This window comes from Meleagris gallopavo, chromosome 16, assembly GCF_905368555.1.
Source record: "Meleagris gallopavo chromosome 16, MGAL_WU_HG_1.1, whole genome shotgun sequence".
NCBI lineage: Eukaryota > Metazoa > Chordata > Aves > Galliformes > Phasianidae > Meleagris > Meleagris gallopavo.
The window spans coordinates 193,668-210,736 of NC_139419.1; the positions used below are offsets into that span (position 1 = coordinate 193,668).

The window sequence follows — 17,069 nt, forward strand, 5'->3', positions numbered from 1 at the left end:
ATTCCAACCTGCATATATACCAGAGCTGTCAAATCCAAGGCCTTTCACTGGGAATTATTTGTATGGTAAGATTTCACTTTCATATTATAGAGCTTTTTGTAAAAAATACTTAATGGTTGGGGTAACTCAGAAAGAAAAGAGTTAAAGATGGTAATACTAATCTGTATTTATATATGTGTCTGTGTATATACACATATAAAATCTGCTTTTGTATTTTTCCAAGAGCTTTTTCCAAGAGCTAATTCATCTGTGAATTAAGTCTTTGGTGTGTGTGTGTGAAGTTCAGTGACAGTTTCAACATTTCAGTTTCTAGTAGGAAACTAGTTTATGAATATTAAGGTTCCCAATTTCATGTGTTATGTAAGTTAAAAGTTAATAACACCTCATGTATTTTCAGAAATATGAATCTTGTCACCACTGATGTACTCAAGCAAGTCTGTTTCTTGACTATAAGACCCCAGACTGTTGTGATTTTATGATTTTTGTTATCAATATTCCACATCATCACATCATGTAGTGCACTGGGAGTCTCAGAAGAAATGCACTACAGCTCCCAAAAAACATTGCTGTTCTGTTTCCGTTTCTCTCTTTGCTCCCTGATGGATCAGAGTAAGAACTTTCAGAAGTTTTCAGAAAGTCTCATTTAATTTCATTTATTAGCTCCAAACCCAATTAACTTGTGTTTCTGCTATTATGATTAGTAAATTAATGTTTCTCAATCTGCTTGTTGCTGCTGTTTTTTTTTTTTTCTTGTTCTTTCCCTCTTCCCCTTTTTGGGCCGGTGAGCCTGCTATTCCACTGTCACGGACACAGATAGGTGTAGAGATAACTGTGACACAAAAAAATCTTTGTGTTCTTTGTACCATACTCTTTAAACTGCTGAACTATTTGAAGGAGTGTTTTTCAGATGTAAGCGTTAGATACACGTTAATACTGTGCAGCATACATTTTTAGCTATTCACTCAGAGCTCAAGTTCTCCAGTAGGCTTTTGACAAAACAGAGTTTTGTGCATCCAGTGGTACATGTAGCTTCAAGCAGTTGATAAGTTGCAGTGATGCTTTAATTTCAAACAATATATTAGACGTGATTAGCAGTTAAAGAAGCCATCTGGCTGATATTTTTTTAAGAGTTAAAGTATGAATTGGCAAATGATGCATCTGATAATTGCATATCAGAAAAAAAGGGAAAACAAAAGAAAGCACACTTACTGACGCATCAAGGAGCAAAAGAAAAAGGAGTCAGGAATTCAGTGTAGGAATATATTAAAAAAAACAACAGTACTACATCAACCTGCCACCCTATGTTCCATGATGAGATGCAACAAAGTAAATAATGTATCTTTTAAGCATTCTGTCAAGCCATAGGGCCCTCTGGATATGTCAGTAATTAACAAATAATATCTGTTGCCAACTGCTGTACTTAATCAGAATGGGCGAAGTTTTCCTCTCTGCATGACAGAAGTAGAATATGTTACTCTGCTTTTCCTTAGTAATTGAAAACTACTTTGACCACATCACTTCATGCAAAACCCCTGCTGATAAGTAATTAATGGAAAATATGGACAAGCAGATACAGCAAAATGTAACTAGATTGGCAGTACAATACTGAGAGTTTTCACTTATTTTCAGTCAGACATTTTTCCTGACTCCTTAATGCTCTAATGTATATATAGTCGGCACTGTCAGTGTAGGTGAGCAGTCACTTCAGCTATGCAGAGAGATTAATGATTAGCCAGTATGTCATTTAAAGGTACGGAACATATAATGTACACAGTTTGTAGAAAACAGGAAAGCAAAAAATATGTTAGCTCAGATTTAGTGCTAAGTTTATGTCAGCACAGTACCTGGCTTGGAAGACAAACTCCAATACAATGCACCTTGAGTACCACTGCTAGTATGAGGTATCTTGAAAAAGGGTAATTTAAAACCCTGAGTATGTTTTTAACAGAATCAAGCCTCAGAGCTTCTCTCAGTTGCATTAGTGGAAGTCATCAGAAGTTGATCTATTTATCCTCCCTGTTTCTGAATCCATTCTGCCCTGAGAAAACCACAAAAGACATCTTTGCTTCATATTCACTTCTATGCCAGACACCATTCTGTCAGACTGCCCCTCTACTGCTATCTGTCATACAGCAATAAAAGGTAATGGAATGTTGGGGGGAGGATTTAGCCTACCAGTAGCTGCTTCTGATGTCATGGACCAACATAATAAAATGCGAAGCTTTACTTTTGAAGCAGCTCTTGAATGTTGCTTCTCTGTACCTTTCAATTCAGTTAAGAAACACAATCAAGTATCTTACTTGAACCATGATCAAGGATAAGCTTGCTGAGAATTCTCACTTCCAGCCTGTCTTTACCCATAGACATCTATGACATCATTTAACCAACAGAGACTCCTTCAGTCTCAGACAAACATACTGTAAATATCATTCTCTCCTGTTGCTTGTTAGCTCATGAGGGAGTTGCATCTAGACTTCTGCTGCCTTGGCTGTAAGAAGGGTGCTGAAGAGCTGCAGTTGTCACTGAAGCCCACAGAGATGCATTTTTGGTTGCTAAATAGGGGGCACATAAAATGTGGAAAATATTGACTGATCTGACAATGTAATTCTATTTAAGAAGTAGAAAATGTGCTAGATAATATATGCAGACATCTCTGTCAAGAAGCCTTATGTGGTTTCACACTCAGCTGTGTGTGACCACCTTTGGTTACCATAGCAATTCTCTCTTAATTAGAAACTCACCCTCTGCTCGTGGTCTGTTCTTGCTAAGCATGGAATTCTGCTGCACAGATAGAGTTTTCATTTATTTATATATTGACAGTGACTGCCAAATCAAGCACTCTGTTTATTTGTCTCAAACACTGATTTCACTTTTAAAGTCCTTCACTATGTCCTTGACCCACTTTTGGTCTGTGTTGGAGGCATTAATAACTGAAACATCTATGTGATCAGTAGGAAGGAGGCAGTTGTCTCACACCCATCTGTGAAAGTATTCTGCTCATCTGTGGTCACAGATTAATTCTCTGTGAAATCTTCAGTTTGCATTCAGTTGTGAGATGACTTTAAAATGGTTTCAAAAGAAAGACATCTCTGCCCATATAGAAATATTTTATAATTTATGAAGTGCCTTCTTGAACAACTGCTGCATGTAGTAAGGCCTGCTTCTGAAGCTGAACAACACTTGCTGATGTGAAGTAGAGAATATTTGTTTTCTCCCATTGCTTCTGCATGCTTTTACTTTTTAGGTGGGGGATTAAGTGAGCATAACTTAGCTGTCTATCAATGTGAAACCACCACAAGGAGATGAGAACAAGTTCTCTGTGAAGTTTAAGTCAATTCTGAAAGTTGGGCATGAGATCAGCGCTTGGATACAAACTTAACACAAAAGATTATGGTGCTAGGCACATACTTGTCATTTTAGGGTTAGGGTTCTTGGAGACCAGATCAAGAACTGTGGAACAGCAGATCTCTGCAGTTTAAGTGTAAAACCTCAAAATACAAATACCTCTTTCTATCATAAAACAAAATTCCCAAATTACATGCAAGAACACAGATAATTTATTTTGAGAGAACAAGACCAGAATAAAACACAATTCAGAAATGTAATCAGACAAGACATTGACAAGGCCAATGTAAGAACATGCTTAAAAGAATAGAATAGAAAAGTAAAGAAGGAAACAGAATGGATTCTTGAATTACAAGGTTGAGAGAAATTTTTTTTTTTTTTAACTTTTGATCCACTTTTTCCAATTACTTTAAATATTCAGGAAGTTCAGTTCTTTAACCTGGAGTTCTTGGGCTGTAAGAAGTTCAGGATTGCCCTTTGGAACCTTAATATAAGATAGGAGATGAGTGAGAGGAAAAAATATGAAATTTTCAGCTGAAAACAAAAGACTACCACATCCGCTATCTTTCCTTCAGAGCACACAGTGACAGAGGCTAGCTTTAGTATTTATGTAATCACATCAGTTAGGTTCAAGGACAATGCAATGTGGAGCAATTATCAATTACTATATGCTACAAAGCTCATGCAAATGCTAATACCATGTCTTACTAATATCTATAATGCTAATATCACACTGGGATAACAGTAGCAAGAGCAATTGTCTCTCTTATCATGCGGTATATTATACTTTGTATCTAGATTCTATCCAATGTCCTTTCCCTGTTCCATCCAAAAATCCCTCAACTTTTTAATTTAATGCCTCTCCCTACAGAGATCTGATACTGAAACTCAGATACAGGATTTTGAACTGAAATGTAATTGGTACTTTGTTTGGTAAATGACTGCCATAGATAGAAATGCTGTTTTTAACCTAATCTGTTTGAAAACATTCCTCCAACAGTTAATAAATTGCTCTTAAGAAGGACAAGTGAATAGAGCAACAGGCACATACCTTTAATTATGTATTACTATCATACTGCAATCAATAACAATTGTTCTCAAGTCAGGTTATTACCTGGAGAAAAACAGCCTATTTTAACCTAATATTACATCGTGCAGTCAAAAGCTTAGCTGCATACTAAAGGGAGCAGTTACCTTGTACACAGCTAAGTTTTCCAACATTCCCAATATAAAAGAAATGACATGTTATATTGTATCTCTGTTGTGCCTAGATTCTTACTTTCCATGAGTCTTGACTTACTGAAATAGAATGAGAGTCAAATTTTAGGGAGAGAAGTCTGAAAGCTGCAGTGTCCAATAGCCTGTTACAGAGAAGAATTCAACTTCTCTGCTCGATATTGGCTCTGACTTTTACATCAGAGACCTAATGCTATCAGATTTCTCCTACAGGAAGGAATTTTATGGAAAATATAATGAATACCTTAGGTCATTCACACCTTCCTCTTTATTCATTAGGAACTTGTTCCCAATTTACCTTCTCTTATTCTAAAGGAAAAAGCAAATTTTCATGGATAGATAGAGAGAAGACCCTGGCTTTGACCTCCTGAAAACTGGAATACTTAAAGAGTAAGCTTAACTTTTCAGGAATATTCAATTGGAATGGCAAGTGGGGAAGCCATAGTTGTTTCTCATATGATTTTCTCATTTGTTGATCAGAAGCCTCTTAAGGGAGGATAAGTTGAAGGATAGAAATAAAAGCAAACATCATTATGAGTCTATTCCCTGAAGTATAAAAGTCCTGTAGGTCCTGTAGGTCTTTTTCCTTCTATTTTACTAGCATTTTTAGGTATTACTAATGATTGTTCAGATTTATTTTCATTCTTATGGAAGCAAACATTTTATAAACTTGTTTTATTATTATTTTTTATTTTTTGGTAATGGACTTCTGCCTTACAAAGACACATTCAGGCTTCAAATGAAAACTGTGCAAACATTTCTTCCTTCAGTAGACAGTCAGTGAAAAGGATTTCCAAGGAATTTTCAAGGATTCTTAGGAATCAGATCATGTTTCATGTTTAAGCACACCTCACTTCTTTAAGGTGGTCATACGCTGCATTGCATGGCAGTAGACAAGAACAGCATAAAGCAATTCAGTGAGAAAAGTTTTCATTCAGCAGTCATACTATTTGAGCACAGTGGCCACAGGAATAAATTAAAGCAATTTACATAGGTACATAGTATGAGATTCCCATTTGTAAAATGGTGCAATATACTACAGAGGATTTTTAGCATGAAAGAAAGGTTATAGAAGCAATTCTGAAACATATAAAGCTGACTGTGTATAATGTTCCCCCCAAAAGAGCCACCTGAGAAAACAAGGCAACTGCAAGCGCTATTGTAAAAAATATGTATATATATTAAAGCAGCATACAAATGGAAAGCCTATTGAGTACTTTGTTCAATATTTACAAAAGAGCTCATGATCCAATTACTTTCAACCAGTAGAACTGTTTCATTGTCTCCCATTATTCTTGAAGTGATTTTTTTAAATTTAAGATACACTAAATGCTTCAAAAAAGGATCTTACCCAAGTAGTGAATTCAGATATTACTTAGATTTTGAGTTGTACTTGAAAATTTTCATAAATTTCCTGAAGCAAAATGGGCTTTCCTTCAGCGTAAGAAATAAAAGAACTATATTTATAAAAATAATAAATAATAATAATAAAAAAAAAGAATCAGGAATTCCTACTCATGTTTCATGAATTTTTGTATTCTCCTTACAAACATATTTAACATAGTAGTAGTTATTGACTGCGATTTCTAAAAATGAGCTCAATGGTTTATTTCTTACTGTATTGGTGAAATCCACATGTAATGGTTTCTGCCTGAGATTCTTGTATTCATATTCTTGCTTTTCATATTAAGCGAAGTAGTCTACTTAATCTTGAGATGTTTTCAGAAATTATAACAGATGCATTCAACATAAGCATAAATTCTGTAAGATTCAAACACTTCATAAACATGTTGAAGAAATGCTAAAAAATACTAGAAAAGTATGCCTTTTCTAAAAAAAAACTTTTGATATATTGTGAAATGGGAATCAAATATACATTTTCCCGTACGTAAGATTTTGTGCTATATTAGGAACTCTATCTTCATGCCAATGAAGATTTGTTCCATAATTTTTTTTTTTTTTTTTTTTTTTTGTAAAGCAGATTTCTGTCTTTTTAAAATATTTTAATACAGTAAGTGCTTGGAGAGACAACATCATGTAATTTTTGTATGCAAAGATATGCAGATTCCATATTCGTCTGGCCAGACCTTAGTTCCACTTGAGCTCCTAATTTTGTACCTCACTAAGACTACAAGGTTCTTGAGGTTGTGGGTTCCCCACCCCCCCTTCCCATGGAAGAAATCACTTAAGCTCAAACTGAACTTTAAGTTAATGTTTTCACATTTTCATCTTTTTTCCATGCATGTTCCTCTTCTAAGTTTAAGAATCATTTCAATTTGGGATTATCTATGTGCTGAAGTAATGCATCCGTTTCAAGAAGATAAGAGAGGAGCTCACTCATCAGAACAGAACACTGATGTGGTTCTAACCCTCCTTCCGTCATACCCAGCGAGTAAAATTTGGCCTCAGGTGTAATTTACTCATCCACACAAAGACCAAGGCAAGAGAAGACAGGTGGTAGCTATTATGGTCTTTGTGGTAGTCACAGTAAACAGCAACGTAGTTGCCATTTATATTTGAGGTAAACATCAGTCACAAACCAAGAACACACCATCAAGTAACTGAAAAAGATCCGTAGTAGTGCTCAGGACAAGAGAAGCATATTTGAATTACTGGTCTGCATAAAAATAGAGAAAAGCAAAACTAGTAGAATTCAATCAGTCTGATGTGTAAACTAAAACTGCCTTGAGAAAACTAAAACTATAAGCTGAAACTATAATTTAGCAAAATTAATATTCATGTAATCCTGTCATCCTTTATAAAATGCTGAAATTAATATTGCTTGAGAAAATGTTAATCAATATCACAAATTAATACTACTACCTACTGCCACAAGTAAGATCAGCCAAAGGCAGCACCTAAATCTTAATCATGGAACAAAAAAAGCAAGAGCTCTGGAGTGGTTGCCTAGGTAACAACAACAACAATATATGAATACTGCTGTTAACAAGCAGTCAAGTTCACACAGGCAGTACAACTTTGCAAAAGGAAGATTCTGAGAATTTGAGTCTCTACTGAGAATTCTCACATAACAAACTTTTTGAAATGCTACCTAATTACTAACATGTGTTTCAACAAGCAGCAAAAAGTACAGCACTAGAGAAACAGAGCTAGTCATCACACCTTGCACACAAATTTTGCATTGTAATGAGTGGCTGATTTTATAACCCTGTCTTTCACATCCACCAGTAAATAAATACTGATGAGATTGTCACACTGATACATTTATTATCAGCGTCAAATCTATGCACAGGACATGTAAGAAAATATTGGGAGCAGATAGTAATGTTCCCCTGTTTTAACAGGTGGATGGGAATAAGGTACTGACAAAACATAATCAAAATGTAATTTTTTCTTAAAAAAAAAAAAATAATGCACATCATAGTCTTCTGCAGAACAATTAGGAATATCAGAGAACAGTGACACATTATTACCTTTTTAGCTCAGATATCCTTGGGTCTTCTTTTAATCAATGAATGGTTTTGCTTGTCAAAGGCAAATTGAAAGCTTATGAACAAAAATTGAATTTGCAAATTATCTAACTGCAGCATCCAAGAGTCAGCACTGAAGGATGAACTTAACAAATTACACAGTCAAAGTAGCAGAAAGCATAGTGGTTTTTTTTTTGTTTGTTTTGGGTTCTTTTTGTTTTGTTTTGTTTTTTTTTCTCTCTCTAAGCTATATACTGTATGCTGGACGGTATTACAGAAATTTGATAAACTGAAATCATTACTGGCATCTTTCTTATCATCTTTGGCAGTTAGGTATTTGGGATCCAGGATATCAGTACCTGAAAAGAATATATTCTGACACTATAGTCAATAAAGGCTTACCTGTTTAACATTACAGCTGCAGTGAGTGGTCTCTGAGCAGCAGGGACACGCGTTATCTTGGCTGTGCAAGAGGAAAGGCCATTATGATAAGGCACAATCAACCACGCCAGCCTCCTTCGTGTGTTTTCTGTCATCATCCCGAGTTCCATCTCCTCCTAGAATATCTGTCAACCCATTGAGATGGCATTCAGCAAAACAGATCTGACCAAAGTAACAGTCATAGAAACGTACCACCAATTCTACATCTAGATCGAAAACACAAGGCCATAATTTTCAGAGCTCCCACCAGCAGCTGTGCTGACGAGCCCTGAGGCCGTGCTGCCCAGACACAGGTGGCATTTGGCTGCGTGAGGCTGGCAGCGCTCACGGGTGGCTGAGCTCCTTCCAGCCCTCCATCAGATGTCTCAAGGAGGCTTACTGCCATTCGCCCACTGTCTTTTCCGGACAAAATCAAAGTTTTAGGCTTTGTTGATAAGGTTTCCTCCCTGCACAAAGCAGCTGCCTCCTTCGCAGCAGAGAAATTCTCCTCAGGAAGGTCACCTCTGCTCACAGCTGCCACTCTGGCTGAGGATCAGATTTTATGCAGAACTTTGTCTTCATCGCTCTAAAACCTTTTCATACTTTCCTCCCACGAGCTCCTTTTTTTCTCTAACAAACTTCTCTAAATTAAAACTGCAGTGATTTTTTTTCTCCCTTCACGGTTTACCAGCTTCACTCCGTAAGAAACAGCACCATTTTCTGCACCTGACCGCCCCCGTGTGGCCAACAAGTGGCGCGCGGGCGGGAAGTGCCGCACCGGCAGGGCCGTGAGGCGGAGCGGGTCGCGGCGGAAGGTGGTGGGCTGCTGTCTGAGCACCTCCAGCAAAGGTAATCATAGCTGCTTCTGAGGCTCCCTCCTCACAGATGTCGTGACGGTACCCACGTTTCTCTCAGAATGGCCTGGTGTTGTCCCAGGGGTGCTTGATTTCCCATCACAGGTGTTTCCAACGCAAGTGTTGGCTGTGCATGTCACCCGGGGGTGTTGGTGGGGCTTTCTAGAACTGTCTGCCCTTCCAGAAGGTTCCATATGGGGTGGACGCTCACCTCTTTCTACTGACTTCTGCTCTGAAGGATGTTAATAGCAATATTGAGTTAACAACAAGGAAAAAAAAAAACATGACTTTTCAGACCCCACACTTGTGTTACTGTGGGGTGCACCCCAGATGGGATATAAAGCTGTTCATGGACAGATGTGTTAGGGGGCAGTGAATCCGGTGCTTGTTGGCACGTGGTGGGTCCTGTCCCACTGTGCTGCTGCTGGCCAGGGCAAGACAGCTGCTGCTGGTAGTGTTTGGCTGTGGGAAATGTCACCAGATATTTAATGATGTTTAATGAGCCTGTTTGCTCAGTGGGAAATGCCACTGGACTCTTTAGTGCTCGACCCTTTATGTTGCTTCTATTGTGCTTGCCTTGCTTCTTTTAAACTTCCTTTGCAGACTGAGGGAGGAAGTAGTAATTTAATAGAGGAACAGGTGCCAAAATTTATATGTCTTTTGCAAGTACTCATTCAGTCTATAGTACATGTCACTGAGGCAAGTAAAAAAAAAAGTCACAAAAGCCTAAAATATGATAGTACTGCTTTATCTGAGACCTGCACTTAGGGCATAATGATCAGATTTGAAATCCTGTTGCTTTCAACACAAGCACTAGAAAGGTAGGAAGTTTTGGATAAGAGATCTCCGGTTGTAAACGTCTTAGAGCAGCAAAGCTATCCTTTGTAAGTCATGGAAAGCACGCTGCTCTCACTGTTAATGCCATCAGCTCATTTGTCATCAAGGCTTTGTTTCATTTTACAAAAGTCTGTAGCAAAATAATTGAATTAACTTCATTGGTTTTTAAGACAGTCGCTACTGATTTCTAAATATGTGTTGCTCCTACTGATAGGGACCATCAACAAGCTTGGAAACCATGTAAAGCTCTTGACTCTTCAAAACTATGGTAGGAACCTTTGCTCTTTTGCTTTCTATTCAGTACATAAAGACTGGATGCTTTTTTCCTCTGATTTCTCCCTTGGTTCTGTATTTCCTCAGCACGCACCTGTCAAATAGATCATAGAATAATCATTGAATGGCCTGGGTTGAAAAGGACCACAAAGACCCCCTGCTATGTGCAGTGTCACCAACCAGCAGACCAGGCTGCCCAGAGCCACATCCAGCCTGGCCTTGAATGCCTCCAGGGATGGGGCATCCACAGCCTCCTTGGGCAACCTGTTCCAGTGCCTCACCACCCTCCAAGTGAAAAACTTCCTCCTAAAAAAAGATAAAAAAAACGAAGTTTGTAACTATGTCTGATGTTTCCAGGCCTCACAAGGTATTCGATTTCTGGTGTGGAACAGAATTCACTTCAATCGTCATTTTTAATACAACTTTAGCTAATAGCCCTTCTTAATTCTTAAGCCTGTTACATGTATGTGCTAGCAGACTGCCTATCAGCTATGTTTTCGTTTGTCAGTATAACACCCTATCATCGAGGTAAATACAACTCAAATAACTCTACTTCTGATAGAATAGAGAATATCGACTGGAGATGAATGTCTTTCCTGGAATGACATATGAGAGTACGTTAAGTTTGCTGTCTTTTAAAATGAGCCAACATATACTGTGGGTAAGGAGAAAGTAGTAAGGAAAAGAATTTTTAAGTATCGTTTCCTAATTCTTCACTCTAATTGCTAAATCTCATTGCCACTGAGGTCTCAAATAATACAGTGTATTGTTATTCCTAAATCGTGATAGTGTATTTTTATTCAAGGCTTACATCACTTTGTAATGTATTATGGAAGATGCCATTCCTTTAAGAAATTTTGCTTTGCTGACAGCCTCTCATGCAAAGCCTGCTTTATTTACAATGTCCATGTCATGAAAGTAGAAAATGTTGCAAATAAACCAGGTCTCTGCCTTCCCAATCCTATGCAAAAAGAGTGCTATCTGATAATAGGAAATTATACAACTATTTAACCACATCATTTTTTGCAAAACCCTGTAAGCAGTTTTCCCCACCATTGTCATTTTGTTGAATACCTGTTTCTTTATTGGGAATAAAATATATATCAAATATAGGCAACTCTATGATTGAGCTGTAAATTTCAATAGGGGAAAAAGGAAACTGGAGAGAAATATGACTCTGACTTTCTTTCATTGTGAAGGTTTTTGAGAACTTCTGTCCTTGAAAAAAGGAACAGAACTCCTCTGAATAGTCAATAGAAAATAATCTCTGTTCAAAGCAAGAGAAAGCTACTTAATTTGTTCCCAAAACATGTCAGGGAACAGAGCTCCAGTGTATACAGTAAAATAGGCTAAAACATCTTTCATAGCTTGTTATTTGTTGGTGATCTGCAGAACAAGATGCCATGTGTTTCAGATTCCTGTGTATGTTAATAGCACTGATTATTTTTCTAAAGAAACAACAAAAAGATAACAAGAAAACCCAAACAAACCAAAAACCAAACAACGAACCAAACAAAAAAAACCCACCACAGACAAACACACAAGAGCCCCTCACTGCTGATAGCTGCATACTCCAAACCAGTAAGGTAACTATCGGCGGTTTAGGTAAGAAGATAGAGTGGTGAGCATGTAGGGAAGTCAGATAAGGGAGAGAACCTTCAAAAAACTAAAAAACAGAAACGAGAAAGGAAATCGCACTTAGAAAAGATGCATTGAGTACAGTATTAGTCTGTTACTTTTAGGTGTGGGAGGATAATTCTTACATTATGATTCAGAGAGCAGAGATAGTCACAGGCGATATTTTGTCAGTGAATATTGATGAGTTGTATTTGTACACACTGGTTGCAAATGATCAAAAACATTATAGCTGTGTCTCTTGTGAAGTGTAGGTGTTTGCATTCCTGATTTTCACAGAACTGCAAAGGCTTGGAGGAAAACAATCTATGTGCAGGCTTGTGTTGGATGTGTGTGTGTGTGTGTGTGTGTGTGTGTTGGATGTGTGTGTGTGTGTCTTTAGCAGAAGCAGGAATCCTTGCCAAGCTGTTGGGTAATGAATGAACTTGATTGAAGTAGAGAATGTAAAATTTAAATAGGAGAAGAAGGGTAGAGCAGTATGTATTTCTTGAAGGCTAGCTGTATGTAAGTTCAGAGATTCGAACACTGACCGCTGAGTTCTGGACATTTTTAATATGGGCAGTTATTGCATGCCTTACTGCTGCGCTCTCTGTCTTCCTTTACAGTAACCAAGGACTTGTTTTCCTCCTAATTTTCTTGTGTTGAAGATAGAGGGTGTGCTTGTTTGGTCATTTTTCCATCTGATTTTACCTGTACCTAAATTAAATAGATGATAGGATGACTCCTCTGTAGAAGAAACAATTCCACTTGTCATCTCCACACTTTCTCTACATGGAAAACCCATTTCTCTGCCATTTATAGTACTTATTTTAAACAAGTGAACTTAATTCTAGATATTAGATTTTCAAAACTATGAATTGCAGAGTTGTATGCCTGCCATTAGCCCTATTTTCTTGTTATTCAACAGTAAATAGAATGGCCTGGGTTGAAAAGGACCACAATGCTCATCTGGTTCCAACCCTCTGCTCTGTGCAGGTCGCCAACCAGCAGCCCAGGCTGCCCAGAGCTACATCCAGCCTGGCCTTGAATGCCTCCAGGGATGGGGCATCCACAGCCTCCTTGGGCAACCTGTTATTGTGTGTCACCACCCTCTGGGGGAAAAACTTCCTCCCAATATCTAACCTAAGCCTCCACTGTCTCAGTTCAAAACCATTCCCCTTGTCCTGTCTCTATCCACCCTCGTAAACAGCTGTTCCCCCTCCTGTTTCAAGTACTGGAAGGCCACTAGGACATTTCCCTGGAGCCTTCTCTTCTTCAAGCTAAACAAGCCCAGTTCCCTCAACCTTTCTTCATAGGAGAGGTGCTCCAGTCCTCTTAGCAGTCCTCCTCTGGACTCATTTCAAGAACTCTGCATCTTTCCTGAGCTGGTGGCCCCAGGCCTGGACGCAGTGCTGCAGATGGGGCCTCACAAGAGCCGAGCAGAGGGGGGACAATCACCTCCCTCTCCCTGCTGGCCACCCCTTTTTAATGCAGCCCAGAACACAGTCGGCCTTCTGGGCTGCAGGCGCACACTGCTGGCTGATGTCCAGCTTCTCATCCACCAGGACCCCCAAGTCCTTCTCTGCAGGGCTGACAGCAAACAGAATTTGTGAAAGGGAAATGCGTGGTGCAAATTCTCACTTCTGGGGAGGTGGGAGAAAAAAGGTAAGAAAATAAAATACCTGGATGTAAATCCCTTCTTGTCCATCTGAATGCATTGCAAAATGTAAATCTCTATCTTATATTTCTTCTTTCCATAATGGATCTACAGCTTGTTAGAAAATATTTTATTGCAACAGCTATTTATCAATGTTGATATTAATTGAAATTTATAATCACAGAGTGGCGTTTTTGATGACAGTGTACTAGAGATGACAAGAAACAAGAAAGTAAAAGTGGTGGGGAGAAGATAGGACTATGTGAAGGCAGACATTAAAGGTTGTGCTATAATCATTTCTTCCCTTACGTATGTAAAATTGTAACATCTCCAGTCTACAAAGATAACAAATCAGATTTGCTTATTCATCTCTGTAGCAGTTATACTATAAAATGTTTTTTTTTTTTTTCCTATCCTCAGACTAATTAGTAACAAAAAAAAATGTTGGTGTGTTTAATACTTCAAGGCTGACTGTGTCTGTTCTCAGAATGGTATAGATTCAAAGGCTCCTGGTATGTCCTTATTATTTTTTTTAAACACTTAGCAAATTTGTACATTTTACTTGGGATTTCTTTTGTCTTATCCTCAAGAAACTTCACTTTCTCTTGTAAATTCTTTTTAGGTGAAGTAACAGAAATTAGGTGTCTCCATCAAGGAATTTCCTTTTCTTATAAGAAAATCTTAGGAGGATAATTTTTATAGGCATTTCCCTAGGTCTTGTAAGCTATGCGGAAATCTGAGTGTGTCTGGTCATTGTTTGAGGATCGTGTTTCATGTCTTTGATTGTCCAAACTCCTTGCTGTTTGTGATAGACCTTTCAAACTTTGGATCTTGTCACATTTTGGTGTTGAAGCATACTGGGAAAATATTCCTGCAAGTTACAGTCTTTTTTTTTTTTTTTTTCCTCAACTTCAGTACATGCTTGTTGGTAAGTAAACTAAATGGATTTGGCTGTGTGGATCCACTGCTTGAGGATAATGCCCTACAGTGCAGGAGAAGACAAAGAAGACAACGAGACTGCTGCTTTCCATTTCTCAGTCCATTCCTTGGGAGTTCTGCTGTTGATTACCACACCAGCGTTAGTCAAAATGCAAAGAGCAGCATCTTGTTGGGTGGCTGTGAAATGGCACTACTGCAGTCTTTGTTTTCTATTAGTTCCATTGAGATATTGTTTCTTGATGCAGTGGTATTAGGATTTAAATGGAAGAATCTTACATTGCACTACTATGTCCCTGTGTTTTCCTTTGGCCATCTGCATGATGTCTCTCTACACTTAGCAGGGAAACAGGTTGACTATTCCCTGCATCACCAAAGTGCATTTTTCTGGAAAAAAATTTTAACGGGTAGCAGAATATGCCTCTAACAACTGTGTGAGCTCAGTGTGAAGATGGGGAGAAACTCCTTCTACTCCAATCTTTCCATTACCTGCATTATTTATATTGAATCTTTTCTCCTTGGAATTGGATAGGGACTGCCTGAATCTGCTAATTTGATGACATATTCTGATGGCTGCAAACAGGGTGAATGAGATTTGACTGAGGAACATGTGTGAGAGGCAGTACAGTCTAGTACCTATTCTTTAGGCAGACTGCTTTACCATGCAGTGAATTTCCAGTCAGTCACTCTTGATAAGTGTTGTTACAAGTGACCTAGAACTTTTGTTTGTTTGTTTCTGTTCCTTTTTATAATCAAGCTGGCAGAAATATTTGCTTTGATCAGTCATCTTTCTATTTTCTTCTTTCTTTACCCCCAGGTACTAGCTTTTATCATTTCCCACAGCTTCATGCGTACAAATACTACAAACAAGTAGTTAGATTTCTGAGTCATCAGATATAGCTCCTCAGGGAGCCCTGCAGAAGAGAAGCAGATCCTGATTTTTGCTGCTGTTGCTGTGCTTATGTTAAGAATCCTGTTACACTGATCTGGCACTCGTTTACAGGAAACAAATTCATAACCAGATGAAGAAGTTCAGGAAAATCAGAATATTTGTAATGGGTTGTATAATCAATGGATATACAGATGGCATCTATCTATCTATCTATCTCCAGGAGCTTGGCTAATATAATTTATATTGGAGTAATGAGAGAAAGTCACTCACCTTATCCTGGGCTCACAAAATAGACTCCAGTGGTGCAGATCTCCAGAGAGACCCTTCCCCACTGGCAGTCAGCCCTTAAATGGCTCTAGGAGAGGTGCAGCCAGGCTCCACCCCTTCCAGCAGCACAGCAGAATTGCCTTCACCTGTGCTCCCGTGGCTGACGCTGACTCACTGCTCGCCTCAGGTGATCAATCAGAGGTTCAGGCCGTGATTCAGCAGCCCCATACATGGGTCTTACGTGCAAGCTAAACAAGAGATACATATAGCAATAACTCTGTTGGATTTTAAAGCAAAAGTGGGAAATAACTCCTGTCATTAACAGCTACTAAATTTGCATATTTATTATATTATGCCAATTAAGAACAGGCCTGTGAACAAACTTAATGTTATAACTGACAAGGGATTTTTTTCTGGCTGCTGCCTTATATAGAATCTTACTGCTGTGGCAATTGCTGGTTAGATGCTTTTCAAATGCTGCATTTTCAAACAGCTTCATCCAGGGAAGCATCCTCAAAGGCTTCTCTCCAGATTTGATGGCTCCTGTCATGAGAGAAATTACAGGTTTTGCATCCTTTTGTACTCAGCGTACTTTGTATAAGAAAATGTTATCCAAAGTGAGATAATGATGAAAGAAACATTTAATGAAAAATCCTTAAAATGTGTATAGACTATCCCTCTTATGATCTACTGTTTGTGAAAATGGCCTTTCAAACTTGTGATGTGTTTATATTCCAGATGTTGTCAATTGTTTTCATTGTCAATGAAAAATTATCTAAGAGCATAAAATCAGTATCAACTCAAAGTAAAGTTTTATATATATATTTATATATAACAGTTCATTTGTCAAGAAAACATGAAGTTAAATAAAGCACACTAAAAGCATACTAATGGAGTTAAAACCAGATTTAGCATCAATATTATATGGTCATCAGGATCTGGTGCCCCTTAAAGTATTAAACCTAATGCTGAGAGTTGTTCCCTGGAGCTTCTGGTATTAAGAAAGTGATAAGAGCCTTTCAACTGACCAAATCCCTCGGCTTGTAGTAATTTTGCAATAGCATTGACCTTACATTGCCCAGGGTGCTGGCATTGACTTAAAGAAATCATGTGGAGTCTAGGACAGAAGAAGAAAAGGTAATAAATATGAGATTTTCCCAACCTAAGTTGAAATTTACATGCAGCAAATGGAACACAATCTACAGGGATGTATCAGGTACAAATTTCAAATATTCCCAGTCTTTCTATTTGTGTTGCTCGGAGAAGCCTTCCAAAGTCCATGGATGCTTTGGAAATTTTCAAAGGCC

General features: G+C 38.2%; 1 protein-coding gene across 3 annotated transcripts in view; it reads right to left on the reverse strand.

Moving 5' to 3' along the window:
• CPPED1 (calcineurin like phosphoesterase domain containing 1) overlaps positions 1-17,069 on the reverse strand; it is a 73,655-nt gene that overhangs the window by 4,789 nt on the left and 51,797 nt on the right. Inside the window, exons 5-6 of one of the 3 annotated variants that reach the window (XR_014886832.1) lie at positions 16,204-16,305; positions 1,845-16,010 (exon numbers count right to left, since the gene is read on the reverse strand). The gene's annotated coding sequence lies outside the window, so the exon portion shown is untranslated. Of the gene's footprint in view, positions 1-1,844; positions 16,306-17,069 lie in introns of all 3 variants that reach the window. The other 2 variants (XR_014886831.1, XR_014886830.1) reach the window with 2 other exon arrangements.